Source organism: Saccopteryx leptura, chromosome 4, assembly GCF_036850995.1.
Source record: "Saccopteryx leptura isolate mSacLep1 chromosome 4, mSacLep1_pri_phased_curated, whole genome shotgun sequence".
NCBI classification, from domain to species: Eukaryota; Metazoa; Chordata; class Mammalia; order Chiroptera; family Emballonuridae; genus Saccopteryx; species Saccopteryx leptura.
In genome coordinates, this window is record NC_089506.1 from 56,656,818 (window position 1) to 56,674,591 (window position 17,774).

The 17,774-nt window shown below is 35.1% G+C and overlaps 1 protein-coding gene across 1 annotated transcript in view; it reads right to left on the minus strand.

The window, feature by feature from the left end:
* The window catches only part of GPC5 (glypican 5), a 1,847,257-nt gene that overhangs the window by 211,294 nt on the left and 1,618,189 nt on the right, over positions 1-17,774 (minus strand). The gene's annotated exons all lie outside the window — the stretch shown is intronic.

Consider the following 17,774-nt stretch of genomic DNA (forward strand, 5'->3'; position numbering starts at 1 on the left):
AACATCTTTTCCTCAAGAACTTCTGTAGCCTTAGTATTTATACTTCTCTTTGTAGACTTATCCTGATGTGTATATTTTATTTATACAATATGGAGACTATACCTTCCATAGAAAATAGTAAAATAACCTCCATGAAGATATGTACACTTTCTCTCCTTCATAAATCTCTTCACATATATATTATAGTCACCATCATTCATATCAACTTTTAAAAATTTTTATTGACTATAGTTTTTCTACTATGTGTGTAGCACTGTGTTAAATCAATGAGAATGTTATGTCCTCAAGTAACACTAGATAATGACAGTCATAAATGCACACATGAATAATTTAAAGAAAAATGATAATAATTACATAATATTAATTTTGTATAAGGTTCTTTAGGGGTACATATAAAAAGTTATTGACCATGGCAATCATTTTTTTTTATAAATTGAGATTGAAGGAGCTGTTAAACTAATACTATTAATGATTACCAATTGAGCATTTTACATATAATTAAATCAGAGATTACCTTTTGATAATTTTATTCTATCTTTAAACCAGTCTTTAAGGTATTTTATAGATGAATAAATGGATGCTGAAAGTGGCTGATTCACTGACCTTACATAATTTTCTCAATAGGTGCTAGAGTAAAAGAAGGCCAGGGAAGTCTTTAAAACATCATTTGATATTATGTTGAGACATGAAAACTATAGTGTTGTTGGGTATAAAAGAACATTTCAGGTAGAGTTGTTATCATTTGCTAACACAAAAGGCCTTTTCTTGTGTAATATTTTAAAAATATGTATGCTGCTATATCACAGTGTTTCAATATTTCAAGATGTTGTGCTATTGATTTACCAACTGTCAGTCTTAACTCCAAGTTCATTGCCCTGTATTCTGTATTCTGTTACATGCTGCTGGGCTTGCCAGCCAGACATTTTTCTGAATCCTCTGCCTGCCAGCTTTCTCTGAGTGGGAAGGAAGCACAAGAGGGTGACTGGAAGACAGGCAGATGGCAGAATAGATGACTTTTATGTTTGTACTTCCCATCAGCATCTCAAGGCAACAGAGGGCAACTATGGCTTCAGCCTCTAACTTCGTTTGACACACTGAGCACAACCAACCATTCTGTGCCTCCTCCAGGGTACCTGCACCAACTTACAATGCCCTCTGTGTGGTCTGAGCACCAGCTGTATGGTATCACTTTTAGAGTGACCAGTACAAGTTATGAAAGCACCCTGCCCTTCCATGCTGTCTGGCAATCCCACCTCTTCAGTTTTGTTCCCTCAGGTCTGGTGAGGCAGCAGTTTTTTATGGATATTAATTTATAGGCAATTTTAGCATCCTTTCCTTGCTGTTTCAGTCTTCCAATATCTTGTGACTGACTCCCTGCTTGAAATACCTGCCACAGTTGCAGTTTGCAGTTTTTCAGACTATATCCTGATTGATACAGATTCCTTTACTTCAATATCTCTTTAATAACCCTTTAAGACATATTCTTTATTCTCTACCTACCAGCTTCTCCTTTCTTCTTTCATTATCAAAAGCCCACCTTGGTTTTTATAGCAGACAGCTATATAAGTTAGAGAGGAGGCTGGGCCCCTCCACAGATCCAGGGAGGTATCATAAATTCTCTGAGCTAATCTTGCCATGGAATGTAATTTTGCTGTGAGGAAGTGTAGGATGGGGGGTTTTGAGCTATTTTTACTATATTTCACTCTTAACAGCAAAAGTATTATTTCTCTTCCTGCCATTTACATGTTTGTTTGTTTTTTGGTGAGACTATGCAGTCCGGCAATATTGTGTCACTTCTTGCTGATGACAAAAGCAGCTGACACGTTGAAGATAATAAAATGAACCTAGGGATTTGATAGCATCATTGGGCCACAGAATTAATTAACCCTAAGCGTTTGTTATCTCTAGATTTTTCTCCTGTGAAAAATAAGACATTTTCATTGCTAGTTAAGATATTTTTAGTCGAGTTGTCTGTTCCTTGCTACAATTATAAATTATAGAGTCAAATCTCTCTCTCTCTCTGTATATATGTATGCATGCATGTACATATGTATGAACACACAAACAAGAAGTATCAATTCTTTATTGTGGCACTTTAGTTGTTCATTGATCGCTTTCTCATATGTTCCTTGATGGTGGGAGGGATGCAGGGTAAGGCTCCAGTTGAGCCAGAGACCCCTTGCTCAAGCCAGTGACCTTTGGGCTGAAGCCAGTGACCATGGGGGTCATGTCTATGATCCCACGCTCAAGCCGACAAGCCCATGCTCAAGGTGGTAAGCCCACAATCAAGCTGGATGAGCCCACGATCAAGCTGGTGCCTAGAGGTTTCCAACCTAGGTTCTCGGTGTCCCAGGTTGATGCTCTATCCACTGTGCCACCACTTGGTCAGGCTGAATTATATATACTTTTAAAATATTAGTTTAATTCTGGCCAGTTTTATCAGTGGTAAAGCATCAGCCTGGTGTTGGGATGTCCTGGGTTTGTTTCTTGGTCAGGGCACATAGGAGAAGCACCCATCTGCTTCTCTACCCCTCCTACTTCTCTCTCTCTCTCTCTCTCTCTTTCTCTCTCTCTCTCTTCCCTTCCTGCAGCCATGGCTCAACTGGAGTGAGTTGGCCCCAGGCACTGAGGATGGCTCCATGGCTTCTGCCTCAGGCCCTAAAAAGGGTTAGGTTGATGAGCAATGGAGCAACACCCCAGATGGCAGAGCATTGCTCCCTAGTGGGTTTGCTGGATGGATCCTGGGCACATACGGGAGTCTATTCTGCTCTCCTCCTCTCACTGAATAATAATAAAAAAAATAGTTTAATGAGTTCCCCTGTCAAGCATCTATTCAGATCTGGGCTCTACCTTGCACTATAGGTGAAGAGAGAAAAGCATGGGTTACATGCATTCCCCTTAAGGCTAGTCTTGTTTATTTCTGAGTATTCTCATGGAGGATGTAGTTCTGCTTTCATGGAGATTTTTATATGGACAGAATGTAGTGACTAGGGAGGATCTAAGATTTCTAGCAAGTCTGTTGAATAAATAATATTATTTTTTCAACGTCCTTACTGCTTTCATCTCAGAACCTACAATACTCTAAAATACTAGTCAGACTTTAGTACACCCTGTACAATGCTTACAGATGTTCTTTTTCTAAGATTTCCTGAGAGACAAACTGAAGGCTCATAAGGTACCTAGCAAGTTACCTGGAAAATGCAGATCAGACTAAGGAGCAACCTTTTTGCCATAACACGTAGTCATGTTACTACTTCAGGCTGCAACATGTAATAGATCAAAGTGTATTCGCATATGTGGAGTTGCACAGCATTGCAAGGTATTTCAAAAAGTGAGAGCTTGTCCTTAGGGGAAAAAAAGGAAATACTTATGTCTGGTAGATAGTAGAGACAGCTCTGGATACTTGGGAGAACAGGCTAATATTATTGCCTTGATGCTGGCTAAACATTTTTTGTTCAACTTTCAATAATTTTTTGAAAAATAGCCCCTATTTAATCTTAATGACATGCCTCCATGGGAATGACCCTTGTTGCATTATTAATTCAACCTTAAAGAAAGAATGAGAAATCAATCTAGATGGAGACAAAGAAAGAATATACTAGGATTGAAAAAAAAACTAACACAATGAGAGCTGGGTTCTATAAAGTTTCAGAATTGTACATTTAAAACACAAGGTGGTGCCTGACCAGGCAGTGGAGTAGTGGATTGAGTGTCAGACTGGGATGTGGAGGACTCACGTTCAAAACCACAAGGTCACCAGCTTGAGCATAGGCTCATCTGGCTTGAGTATGGGTTCACCAGCTTGAGCATGGGGTTGCTGGCTTGAGCGTTGGATCATAGATATGACACCATGGTTGCTAGCTTGGGATCAAAGATCGCTGGCTTGAGCAAGGGGTCACTTGCTCTGTTGTAGCCCCCCAGTCAAAGCACATATGAGAAAACAATCTGTGAACAACTAAGGTGCCACAATGAAGAATTGATGCTTCTCATCTCTCTCCATTCCTGTCTGTCTGTCTCTATCTGTCCCTCTCCGACTCTCTCTCTGTCTCTGCCAAAAAGAAAAAAGAAGTAACCTGTCTAATATGAATTGGTTTCTAGATGGAGAAAGGACCTCACATGTCAGTCTGATGTGGTCCAATCCTGTGAAGAAGAGCAAACACATGCCCAACCTAATCTGGCAAAAGTATTGAAGACTTAGCGACATAGTTTCCCTTTTCTATTTTTTAATTTTTATTTTTTTATTTATTCATTTTAGAGAGGAGAGGGAGAGACAGAGACAGAGAGAGAGAGGAGAGACAGAGAGAGAGAAGGGGGGAGGAGCTGGAAGCATCAACTGCCATATATGCCTTGACCAGGGAAGCCCAGGGTTTCGAACCGGCGAACTCAGCATTTCCAGGTTGACGCTTTATCCACTGCGCCACCACAGGTCAGGCCAATAGTTTCCCTTTTCATATGTCTGTGAAAGTGTCTGTATGCGTTTCTGTGTATATGCCTGCTTGTGTGGAAGGTGTTTAAGGTGTTGAAATTAAGAAGTGTCAGCAGTCATGTCTGTGTAGTTTTTGAGTGGAGAGAGGAGAGTAGTTGCAGGTGATAAATTGTGAATAAAATTCATAGTCTCAAACTAAAAAAAAAAGGAATTGGGAGTGACCATGAATTAGATCTTTAAAGCATAGATATTCTGAGAAGAACACAGGATAGGCAGCTTAGCTAAACTCTTAATTACAAAAGTGATACCCTATACATTAGTGGTCCCCAACCCCCGGGCTGCAGACCGGTACTGGTCCGTGGGCCATTTGGTACCGGTCCACAGAGAAAAAATAAATAACTTACATTATTTCCATTTTATTTATATTTTAAGTCTGAATGATGTTTTATTTTTTAAAAAATGACCAGATTCCCTCTGTTACACCTGTCTAAGACTCACTCTTGACGCTTATTTCGGTCACGTGATACATTTATCCATCCCACCGTAAAGGTCGGTCCATGAAAATATTTTCTGACCTTAAACCAGTCCGTAGCCCAATAAAGGTTGGGAACCACTGCTGTACATATACAGAATTACACTATCATAAGTGATCTTTAGTATAATTAAAGGCAGGGCATTAATTACTGAGTTTACTTGTGGAACCATTATTTGATATATTCTTTTATCTGTTCTAATTATAGTGGTATTGTTATTCTAAGAATAGTTTTATTTATTTTTTTTAATTTTTTTTTTAATTTTTCTGAAGTTGGAAACGGGGAGGCAGTCAGACAGACTCCCGCATGTGCCCGACCGGGATCCACCAAGCATGCCCACCAGGGGGTGATGCTCCGCCCATTGCTCTGTTGCAACCAGAGCCATTCTAGCGCCTGAGGCAGAGGCCATGGAGCCATTCTCAGCGCCCGGGCCAACTTTGTTCCAATGGAGCCTTGGCTGTGGGAGGGGAAGAGAAAGACAGAGGAAGGAGAGGGGAGGGGTGGAGAAGCAGCTGGGCACTTCTCCTGTGTGCCCTGGCCAGAAATCGAACCCGGGACTCCTGCATGCCAGGCCGATGCTCTACCACTGAGCCAACTGGCCAGGGCCTAAGAATAGTTTTATTAAGATAAAGTATATTTGCATGGATATTGCTTGGAAATTAAAAGCAAATGTGTTATAAATGTTCTACAAAAAACAAATGATTTATGTACATTAAAAGCAGTTATTGATTTTTAACCACTAAAGTTTTTTATATTTTCAATCATAAATATTTCAAATTAAATTCAGTGAAATATTTTCATTAATTCAAAATTAATTTCTATCATAAAAATATATTTTGGATAAAGTTTATTATTTTTATGAGAACAAAATGTTTAAAATCCAAATATTGAATATATAAAGTTAAATTTTTCTTGCAGACCAAAATTTATTCAAGCTTACTTCTTGTAAAGCTAGTAGCCATGGCCACCATCACAGCCGCCTGGCCTGTTCAGGTTATCATTTGATTCAAACAGATGGTAATGAAACAATGGAGCCAAGAACTGGTGGGCCATTAGCTTTAATCCTAGCTCACACCTGGCAGGTGAGTAAATACACACAGTGGGAAAACACTTCCCTTTTCATTCTGGGCTCCCAAAGCCCCTGACTCATCAGAGTTTTCCTAGAATCAAAGGTTTCTACCTCATCAGCTTTATTCACCTCTGTTCCCCATCTCCTTCTCTTTGCACAAACTCTGCACAAACTGGCTTCTCCTTCAGCACTCTGCCATCTTGGCTGCCTCTCCTCTGCAATGGTAATGTGCTAATGGCAGAAACCATGCAAGCACGAGAGCCCTTGGTCTGCTTCATTTTATAGTGTAGAAAATTAAAGCCTTTAAGCCAATACACAAATGAGGAAGTCTCTGATACAAAGCCACTAATCTGAGGCATAAATGGGATTCTACATAAGAGTGCACCACCCCACATCATGCAACAGTCAAGGGTGTGGGAAAAAGCTCAGTTTTGAAAAGATCTTAGTACTAAAAGGGTGGGAAAGGCTTAGTCTTAAAACCAAGCTTTTGGCTATAAGAACCTTGCCAGCCTACAGCCTGTCTCCCACACCCAATGCAAACTATAAGCAAGCAAACATATATATCATATTTACAAACTTATTTGACTAACACTACTGCTTGGTCAAAATTATATTTTTCTCTTCATGTCAAAGAAAACACTTTAGAGCTATAAAAAGAAAAAAAGAACAACAAAGATTCAAATCTGAACTTGGGTCAACACAAAAATCAAAAACTTGAAAGAATATAATAGTAAGAGGCAATTTTAGCATTAACTATGTCTAAAGTTACAAAGCTGAGAAAAGATTGAAACATGCTCTTGCTGAATGTGATATCCAATTCCAAAGAAATACTGAAAAGATTTGTCTTCTAAACAGCTTAAACTTTGGCTGGAAATACAGGTTGTTGGTATTTTCTCTGCCCTCCAAAGTTTAAACCTTAGATCTTTTGGTCTCACCACTTCTGTAATACATTAAGTATGATGAGACAGGAAGAAAAAGCTATGTTTTTATTGCTTTAGGATGATTCATTTAAAGTTAAAGTTCTCAGCTAATTTTCACAGTGATGGTACTTCTACAATAAAAATAGTTAATATTGAGTGCAAAGGGCATTCTAAAACTTGTCCATAAGATATATTAATATTAGCAAATCTTATTTTTAAGTGTTCAACTATTTCAATAAAAATTATGTGCAATCACCCACATGTATATGTGCACAAATGCTTAAGAAAATAAAACCAAAGTTTAAAGGAAACACATTTTAAAATTTTAAAGCAGTTCATTGATAGTTCTAAATAAAATTTTAAATACTTTTTCAGTATGACTAGCATTCATAAGTAACACAAAAATTACTCTTGATTTTATTTCTTAATACTTTCTTCTCATCTAAAATTTGTAGAAAATATGCCCACCAGGTTTATAAACATTTTAGACTAACATAAATTTATCTACTTTTAGATAGTTTATCAATAATTAGCCATTGTTGAACTATATTTCCAGTTCACACAAAAATCATGGTTCAAAATGATCTGCATAAAATATATATATAGTTTTACATGTAATCAAAGTCAAATGTGTCCAAAATAAAATAAATTCTGTTCACATCATCCACATGGCGGAATGGCAGGAGTAAGGTCATTTCTCCCAAGGCCTCAATTATAGCACTAGTCTCTAATCTTCCCAGACTTCCCAAAGCTTTCTAGTAGATGAAAGTATGTCTTTTGCTATGGGCTATTCTCTCTTGAATATGTGGAAATCTCAATTTTTCATCTTGCAACCCATGAAGAAAAAGAGGAAAAACTTATTCTTTCACTCTCTCTGGTGTCATATTTACTGCCTCATTTTTCTCTTTCTGTCTATTTTTTGGTATCTTGTGTCAGTCTTTTTTCTCATATTTTTAGTAAAAAAATAAGTGCTTTTGGTTCCAACCATGGCCTCTTTTCTACTGTTTTATTTTTTAAGAGCTCTCTGCATTATCAGTCCTACAGTTCCTCTTTCTCTCTAGAATACATCTATATCCTCTTTGTAAATAGCTTCATTTTGGAAGTTCTATGACATTTTTTTGAGCACAATATATTTATGTGTATACAGACATACACATATACACACACATTTATGTATCTCTTTTCAAGATTTTGAATTCCGAAAATCTCAAAACAGTAGATAAGAATTATGCTTCCTTTCAACAAATTTCAAGCTAATTTTGGACCAAAATACTTTTATTTTGACTATTTTATAAACTTACATTCTCATTATTAAAAATTGAGTATAATTCCACCAGTAATGTTGAGATCTGTGTAGTTAGGGCAACATTTTTTTTCCTATTAAAGAGTTCAGTAGAATCCAATATTAAGGAGTTACAAATGAGATGTTTTCCTGAAGCAAAGGGGAGAGAAATATAGGGTCCATACAAAGTTCCTCTCACAAATATTTGTGATTAACCAGTAATTATACCAAACTCTGAAAAATTATGCAGTCTAATAGCATGTTTAACTATTTCATCAAAAATTATGTACAATCACACACGTATATTATGTTGGAAACTTAAGGAATACATGCACCTTTATTATAGAGATTTTAGTCCCAAAACTAAAATAATCAATTTTAAATGCTGAGCATTAAAATCTACTCTTCAAATTGCATTAACAGTGCTCTCCTGCATAAAAAATAGAAACTTGAATTCACTAGTCTATTTGCAACTTCAAGTTAATCTTTAAAGAACACCTATTTTTTTTAATAATTTTATTTTTTTAATGGGGTGACATCAATAAATCAGGATACATATATTCAAAGATAACATATCCAGGTTATCTTGTCGTTCAATTATGTTGCATACCCATCACCCAAAGTCAGATTGTCCTCTGTCACCTTCTATCTAGTTTTCTTTCTGCCCCTCCCCCTCCCCCTTGCCCTCTCCCTCTCCCCCCTCCCCCTGTAACCACCACACTCTTATCAATGTCTCTTAATCTCACTTTTATGTCCCACCTACGTATGGAATAATGCAGTTCCTGGTTTTTTCTGATTTACTTATTTTACTTCGTATGTTATCAAGATCCCACCATTTTGCTGTAAATGTTCCGATGTCATCGTTTCTTATGGCTGAGTAGTATTCCATAGTGTATATGTGCCACATCTTCTTTATCCAGTCATCTATTGATGGGCTTTTTGGTTGTTTCCATGTCCTGGCCACTGTGAACAATGCTGCAATGAACATGGGGCTGCATGTGTGAAAGAACACCTATTTTGCAAAATAAATTTACCTATCAATTTACTAACTTTGGAACACTTGTAGGAATTGACATATGCACAAAAATATTAATAATGTATAATAAATAACTTTAATTAATGATATTTTTAATTAAAATAATAAACTATAATTATAAAAGCAAACAGAAATATTGATATATTGCTAGATTTTATCTTTAAATATTCAGTTATTTTTCCTATTTTATTTTATTTTATTTAAAATTAATAATTTTAAATTTGTCAAATATACATGTAAGATTGCTTTATGTCAATTTCAATATAAAGTAAAAAACAATGACAATTTTAATAAAGCACTGGAAGAAATATCCTGAACAAAATCAGGAAAATATTCATCTCTGTTATCCTAAAATAATAAAATTGATTTGTAGTTTCCTAGCAGTAGTTGGATATTAAAGTGGGTTTTTTTTGTTAGTAAATCATTTATTTTTCAATATAAAGTAATTCTAACAAAAAAAAGAATGGCCTTTTCATTCATGTTCTCATGATGTTTTCTTATTTTCCATAGTGATATGTGAAATTATATATGATTAAGCATATGTAATTTATAGCAACAAACTAATTCTTTGGTGCTACCTCAGATAATATGTGCTATTACTTACACTGTGCTTAGGAGAGAAATTATTGGAGACATGTCTTGTATGTGAAATAGGTAAGGTATTTGGTATATGCTTCCTTACTAAGCCTTAGAGTGCTACTATATAATTTATTTGCCTCTAATTTAAATTAGTTTTCTTTTAAATTAGGGATTTAAACTAATCCATATTTCTCAGTGCTTTAGAAAGCATACTTTTTAGAACAATGGTTTTCATAGATATATTCTGATTCACTATACATCAAAACTTTAGTGTGCCAGTACAACCACTGACTCTCCAAAATGTTGTATCTAAACATGAACTCAAAGTCAATCCTATATATTCAAACAACACAGAAATAACAGCTGGGAACTACTGTATCTCAGTTAATTTGATTTTATTGTCACAGAGACACTATTGCTCAAGAAAATGGAGAAAGCACAGGCCAGTTGTCAGGAGATCTAAATTCTAGTCCTCCATTAGTCATTTATGCAGTGTATAATCAATTTCTATTTTCCTATCTGTAAATGTCCTTCTGATCTTAAAGTGTTACTATGAGCATTTTATTTTTATTTAATTTCAAAAATAATATATAAAGTTTTCATCTCCCATAATTTCTATCCACAAGCATATAAAAAAAATAAACTGCTTCACTGTGTTATCTTGTTACTGACCGTTCCTTTATATTCATTTTAAAGTCAAAGTACTGTATGTCATGGGGAAGTATACATATGATAATAATAAGGAAGGTACATCACTAGAAAACTCCAGTGGTAGACTATGCTAGCACTTTTAGGTGCATCTTTTTAGAGATTTTAATGCATGTATATTGTCATTATTCTCTACAAACTCATTCTCATTGTTCTTTTGCAACCAAATATTTATTAGCCATTTTCATAGCAATACATTCTATATAGCATTTGCATAATTTTCCAATGAATGGTCATTTTATAATGTATTTAATTAGCCCTTAATATTGGACTTTTAAGTAATTGTTAGTTCTTTTGCTATTACAAATAGACTGTAATAAGCACTTTCATTATTTAACTTGTTTGCTTATTTTAAATTATTAGCAGTGCTATTGCTAAATCAAAGAAAATGAGCATTTTAATTTGCCAAATATTGTTTAATTGCTTTCTAAAAAATTTGTAACTATTACATTCTCATCAGTGGTGCATTAGCATTTTTCTTTCCTTCATACTTGCCTAAATTAGATATTTTAGATTTGCTATTTTTATTAATCTGACATTACTGTTTCAACTGACATTTTTTTAGTTGTGTGTGAAATTGTTTTTTGTTTGTTTGTTTTCCCACATACATATTGGCTATTTAAAATCCTTTTCATTAATAACCTAACATTCTTTAGTAAGTAGTCTATATGCTATGGTTTCATTTTAACTACCTACTCTATTTAAATAGTGAGTGTATAATAGATTGCCAATGTGGAAAATTGGAAAAATATAGAAAAAATATCAAGACAAACAAGAACCTGAAGAAGAAAGAAAATGCTGCTAATCAGATTAAGATAAAACAAGATTTAAAAATGCCCTCAAGAGTTGGTCACTTTGAGAGACCCAAAGCCTAAAATCTCTCTATACCCAGACTTAATAAATTACCCACTATTGCCAGTCCATCCATCTAATATCTCTCTTTATCTTTTTACTTACCCATTATGATATTGAATTTCTGATAATCCTTTTCTGGACTCTCCTTACATGTAACTTTTTAATCTTTGCTCTTCCACTTCTCCAAAAATGCTGCCAGAGCAGTGGTTCAAAGTATAAATCTGATGATATCACTCTTCTAGTTTCTTCATTTCTTTATTATCTTCAATAAAGTATTTTTCTGGCACTTCGTTTCTGACATCTTACCCACCAGAACCAATTTCCTGTATTAGAGTTCCTGTTCTTAGATGATAATAAATGATTTGACTTATTCATAGTTTCTGAAAATTTTTATGTTATTATGTTGTAATGTTTTTATCCATGCTATTACCTCTGAATAATGTCTCTTTGTTTTCTGCCTGAAAAAAAGTTTTTTGAAATTTCAGGCCAGACATTACTTTTAGAATACAGATGTACCAGTTTGACTTCTCTGATCTAAGATAGGTATTGTTCTTTTTGTTTGTTTGTTTTTTGTTTTTTTTGTGACAGAGACAGAGAGAGGGACAGATAGGGATAGACAGACAGGAAGGGAGAGAGATGAGAAGTATCAATTCTTAATTGGGGCACCTTAGCTGTTCATTGATTGCTTTCTCATATGTGCCTAGATTGTGGGCTATAGCAGACCAAGTGACCCCTTGCTCAAACCAGCAACCTTGGCTCAAACTGGTAAGTCTTGCTCAAACCAGATGAGCCTGTGCTCAAGCTGGCGACCTTGGGGTTTCAAAACTGGGTTCTCTGCATTCCACTCTGACACTCTATCCATAGGGCCACTGCCTGGTCAGGCTAAGATAGGTATTTTTTTTCTTCTCATCTTATTGGAATTTGAAAATACCACTGTTATGAAAAATATTAAAGTTAAAATTGTTAGTTTGTATGTCTGTCTTTCTAATGGAGCTCTTTGGTAGTAGTGATTATATATATCTGGTTTGCATAAAAGTGTCTTACCAAAATTTTGCAGCAGCAGAATCTAAGAGAATTTATATGCAAACCATTCATTAAGAAAGATACTCCCAAGGTAGCTGAAAAGACAATGGGTAAAGTAGGACAAGGAAAGAAAAGAGGCTAGGTAATTTCAATATAAAGACCCATGAAGAATAGGCTTCAGTCTGATAATACAGGGGAATGATGAAGTATAATCAAAGTCTTAGGGCTATTAAAATCCAAGCAATGGATCTGAGGCTTTCTTAACTTCTGCGTCTCTCAGTAATTGGTTAATGGAATCCTCAGGGGGAGGTAAACTCCTGAGGCACTTCCAGCTTTCCTTCAAGTACAAGCCAAGTAACTTGTTAAATGTCAGTGTCAGGAAATAAAACTTCATGGAGGCCCTGAATAAATTTTGAATGGCTCACTGGCTAGAAAAATTAAAAATTATGGAACTTTATTTTAAGTTACTTAGGAAACAGAAGACACTAAGACTTTTGATAGAGTAGTACTCTCAAAGTGATAAATTAAGAAGATTAGTTTAGAAGCATTATGAAGACTAACTAGAGCAATGAAAAGAAAACCTACATGTAGAAGCATTATTTAAGAGAAAATTGAATAATGATCAAGACCTATTCTAACATGGAAGCAGACATAATGGAAGATAAGACATGCTTTTTATTGTCATTACAAATGAAGGTACAATCATTCTTGATGACTGACTGGATATGTAAGACAGAAAAAAAGTGATATTTTTTAGGCCCCGTAACAATGATATTACTACAGAAAAGGAACACCACAACATATTGGGAGTAGAGCTAATGTGTCCTGGGGGCAAGAATAACATTAACATTCAGATCTAGACTTGACTGGTATCAGTAGGGACAAGCAGACAAATATTCATCAGGCAAAGTGGAAAAGTAAAATTTGATCTCAAGACAGGCTGGAAATATGGATTTGAGATTTGGGTTTGAAGATGGAAGTGTTAAATATGGGACAGGGAAGGGGCTTTGAGACTTTATGAAACAAAGATATTAAAAATTGGAACTATGGCAAATACCACATGTAGAGACAGGAAGGAAATATAACAGAAAAAGGAGAAAGAACAAATTTACAATAATACAGTTTCAAGAGGCAAATACAAGAGAGAGGTTCGAAATAGACGAGACGGGCGCGTTCAGGGTGGTATGGCCGTAGACGAGGTTCGAAATAGAGAGAGTGGCTTATGCCTTAAATCCTCGGAGTCCAAATTTAAATAGAATTGAGAAAAACATTCAGTATCAAGCAGAGCATATACTTTACATCCTTTAGACAGAATTTATGTTTGATGGTGGAAACTTGAGTCAAAATACAAAGCACTCACCAACAAGAAGAATGGAAACTTAAGTTAGCACAATTTGTTTGGAAACTAACAATATGTGACATAAATTTTTTTTGTTATTTTTTTTAATGAGAAGAGGGGAGATAGTGAAACAGACTCCTGCGTGCGCCTGGACTGGGATGTACCCGGCAACCCCTGTCTGCGGCAAGGCTCTAATCAACTGAGCTATTTTTAGCTGCTGAGGCTGACGCACTTGGGCCAACCCAACTAACCTCAGAACCAGGGGCCAATACTGAAACCAATCGAGCCACTGGCTGTGGGAGGCAAAGAGAGAGAGAGCGATGGCAAAGAGAGCAGATGACCACTTCTAATATGTGCCCTGACCAGAGAGATTGAACTAGGATGATGCATAAGCCACTCTGTCCATAAACTTTCAAAGCCCAACTGGCCAAGGCCCCAAAATGCTTTATAAATACATGCTTTGTTCTAGAAATCCCACCTTAATCTTAGTAATTCTAAAAAAGTATTCAGAAATAAAGTTCATAAATTAGGTACACTGACTATTTGTAATCAGGTTTGTAGTAGTAACAAATTATTGTAAAAAGGTATAAATGAAACATTCAAATTGGTATTTAATATTAATTTTAATGTTTATTCTTAAATATTAAATAGTAATAAATTAATAGCTTTTTATTTGATTCATGGATAAATAAGGTTTTCGATAAATCAAATTTTAGATGTCTATGGAATTCACAGGTGGATATATCCAGTAAGAAACTGAATATGGATCAGCTGTTCTCAAGTGCATCATCTCAGAGATATTTATTGACATTTGACTTCCTATCAAAATCTACATTCCCAGGTCCCTAGGTCACATAACTTTTCCACAGTATTTATTTTCCCCCCACTTTTCTATTTCTTTATGCTCTTTTTGGTCCCTGAAATGCTTAGCATTTCCTTCTCATTATATGAAATTTGTTGAGACATTTCTAGTAAGTATTATTTTATTGCTTCGCCTTCTTTTGCTTGGTTCATAACCCCTATTAAATGAAGAATGTCTCCAGCTTTTTGTTAAAAAAACTATTTTCTCTCCAATATAACATATTAAGCATCTTAAAAAAGTTCTAGTCACCATTGTTTGCCTCACAATATACTCTAAAGTATGATACATAGTTCTGAAATAAAAAAGCAACAAAAACCTTTTAAAACAATTTTGGTTATACAGTATTTTCTTTTATTTTAATCGTATTTATTAGGGTGATATTAGTTAACATAACTATACAGATTTCAGGTGCTCTATAGAAGACATCTCTATACACTGTATTGTGTGTTCACCTCTCCCCAAGTCAAGTCTTTTCCATCACTATTTATCCCCCATGCCCTCCTCTATCTCCCCCTTCCTGGCAATCACCACATTGTACTGTATTTTACTTGGGACCAAAACTTGACCTGAAATTATGTAAATTCAAATACAGTATTCAGAGCATAAATAAGTATGATTTTAAAATACCATGTGGATCACATTGTCATTCTAAAATAAAAAATATATATTTTTAAAACCTAATTTCTAAACACATACATTCCTAAATTTTCAGATAAAATTATAGTTCTGTACTTTGTATTATATCTTGCACATAGTAATGTCTGATAAATATTATATATTGCCTAAAATAATGCCAAATAAATAAATGATTGTATGATTTCATATGACGCTATTTTATATAACTTATGGTAGGGGTCCCCAAACTATGGCCCGCAGGCCGCATGCAGCCCCCTGAGGCCATTTATCCAACTCCTCCCACACTTCCAGAAGGGGCACCTCTTTCATTGGTGGTCAGTGACAGGAGCATATTTCCCATAGAAATACTGGTCAGTTTGTTGATTTAAATTTACTTGTTCTTTATTTTAAATATTGTATTTGTTCCCATTTTGTTTTTTTACTTTAGAATAAGATACGTGCAGTGTGCATAGGGATTTGTTCATAGTTTTTTTTTTTATAGCAGGCCCTCCAACGGTCTGAGGGACAGTGAACTGGCCCCCTGTGTAAAAAGTTTGGGGACCCCTAACTTATAGTATACTCCCTTCTTCTGGGATGCTGGAAGCTAGCTGATGTGATTATTATTAATATATCTATTTTGTCCCAGAATTGTTCTTGTCTGGTAACTAATGCCTACACAGAAGACATGAAAGACTGTGAAAATACGGTATGGATGCATGTAACATGAACATGTCAGGATGGAGAAATGCTATAATAAACATAAAACAAAGTTTTTGATGTTATATCTTAGAGTAGCTAGTTTTTACAGTTTTTTTAAGATAAATGATCCATTAATAAGCATGTTTGTTTATAAATGTAGAATTAATAACAATTTGTAAAAAATAAAAAGGCATAAAAGCAAGTAGCTTTATTAGTTTTCTAGTAAACATTCAGGTTGCAATATAAATTCTAGAAACAGTTTGAAGAGTTAAAACAACATAACTTCATAAATAAATAAAAAATGAAACATGAAGAAACCATTTCCTGTTTACCACAGATTTATTTTAGAGAATTTGAAAAATTAATAGGACAGAATATCAGATTATGTATAGATTACTAATGATGATGCTAGTGCTACTGAAAAGGATGGCCCTTAAAAGCCTCATGACTTCACAGAATTCATCAATCCTTTTCTTCATTTTTGTGAATTTCAACAAAATAAAGCCTGTTGAAAACTAGTAGTTCTGACTTCTACCGAATGTCCCAGTTGCTTTTCTAATTGATTTCTAGATATTCTCTCTTCTTTCTCTCTCTCCTCCTTTCCTTCCTTCCTTCCTTCCTTCCTTCCTTCCTTCCTTCCTTCCTTCTTTCCTTCCTTCCTTCCTTCCTTCCTTCCTTCCTTCCTTCCTTCCTTCCTTCCTTCCTTCCTTCCTTCCTTCCTTCCTTCCTTCCTTCCCTCCTTCCTTCCTTCCTTCTCTCTCTCTCTTCCTTCCTTCCTTCCTTCCTTCCTTCCTTCCTTCCTTCCTTCCTTCCTTCCTTCCTTCCTTCCTTCCTTCCTTTCTTTCTTTCTTTCTTTCTTTCTTTCTTTCTTTCTTTCTTTCTTTCTTTCTTTCTTTCTTTCTTTCTTTCTTCCATCCCTTTTATTATATCCTCACACACTGAGACCTGACCATGGAGCAAAACTTAGTCAGAGATCCAGTGTGACAAAAAATAATTAGAAAGAAAGGCCTTTGGAATTCAGAATAAGGCTGAGACCTGGGGTCAGAAAACTGAGAGGGTGTTATTTCTTGATACAACAATGTTTATATTCCTTATTTATTGAGTATTTCCAAGTAATAAATATAAATTTTTATTTCATTTAAATAAGTTTATCATTATTGTACTTCTAATATCTCTTGAAGGAACGATTTGAGCTTCCACCTATGGCATAATATTTATTATTAACCTAAATCTCTTCAGATTTGTATGATTACTTGAAAAGTTAAGGAAAACATTCATGACCTAATGAGAATACTAACAACTACTCATATAGTTATGTAAAACTTACTTAAAATTGTGTCTTTTATAATTACCTAAAATTTTTTGGACTTTTTCTCCTTTAATTGTGATTTCTAAACACCTAACTCTATGTAATACTGAGAACATTTTTGTTATTTTCAAAATTAGACTGAATTTATTGGTCAGCTCAATTAGGCAAATCAATAAAAAAATGTTTACAGATAGTATCGTAGTTTGTTAATTTAAAAAAACTAAAAAAGCATATTTGAAATTGGGTGGGTATATAAAGAAATAAAATGTAAAAAACAATAAGCCTTCATCCTTGAACACAGTGCATTGTACTTACTTCTTCACCTTATACCCTGATCCTCCTGCCTCAAGAAAGTGCACCACTAACCCCACTAACTTCCAAGACCAGAGGCTGCCTCCTTCTCCTCTCTTCCCACCCTGTCCCTTCACCCAACTTATATGTCCTTTCAATCCATCCATTTGTTCACTGTTGCCTTTTACTGTCAATATTGTATTTGAAGCAACCTCATCTTTTTCTTGG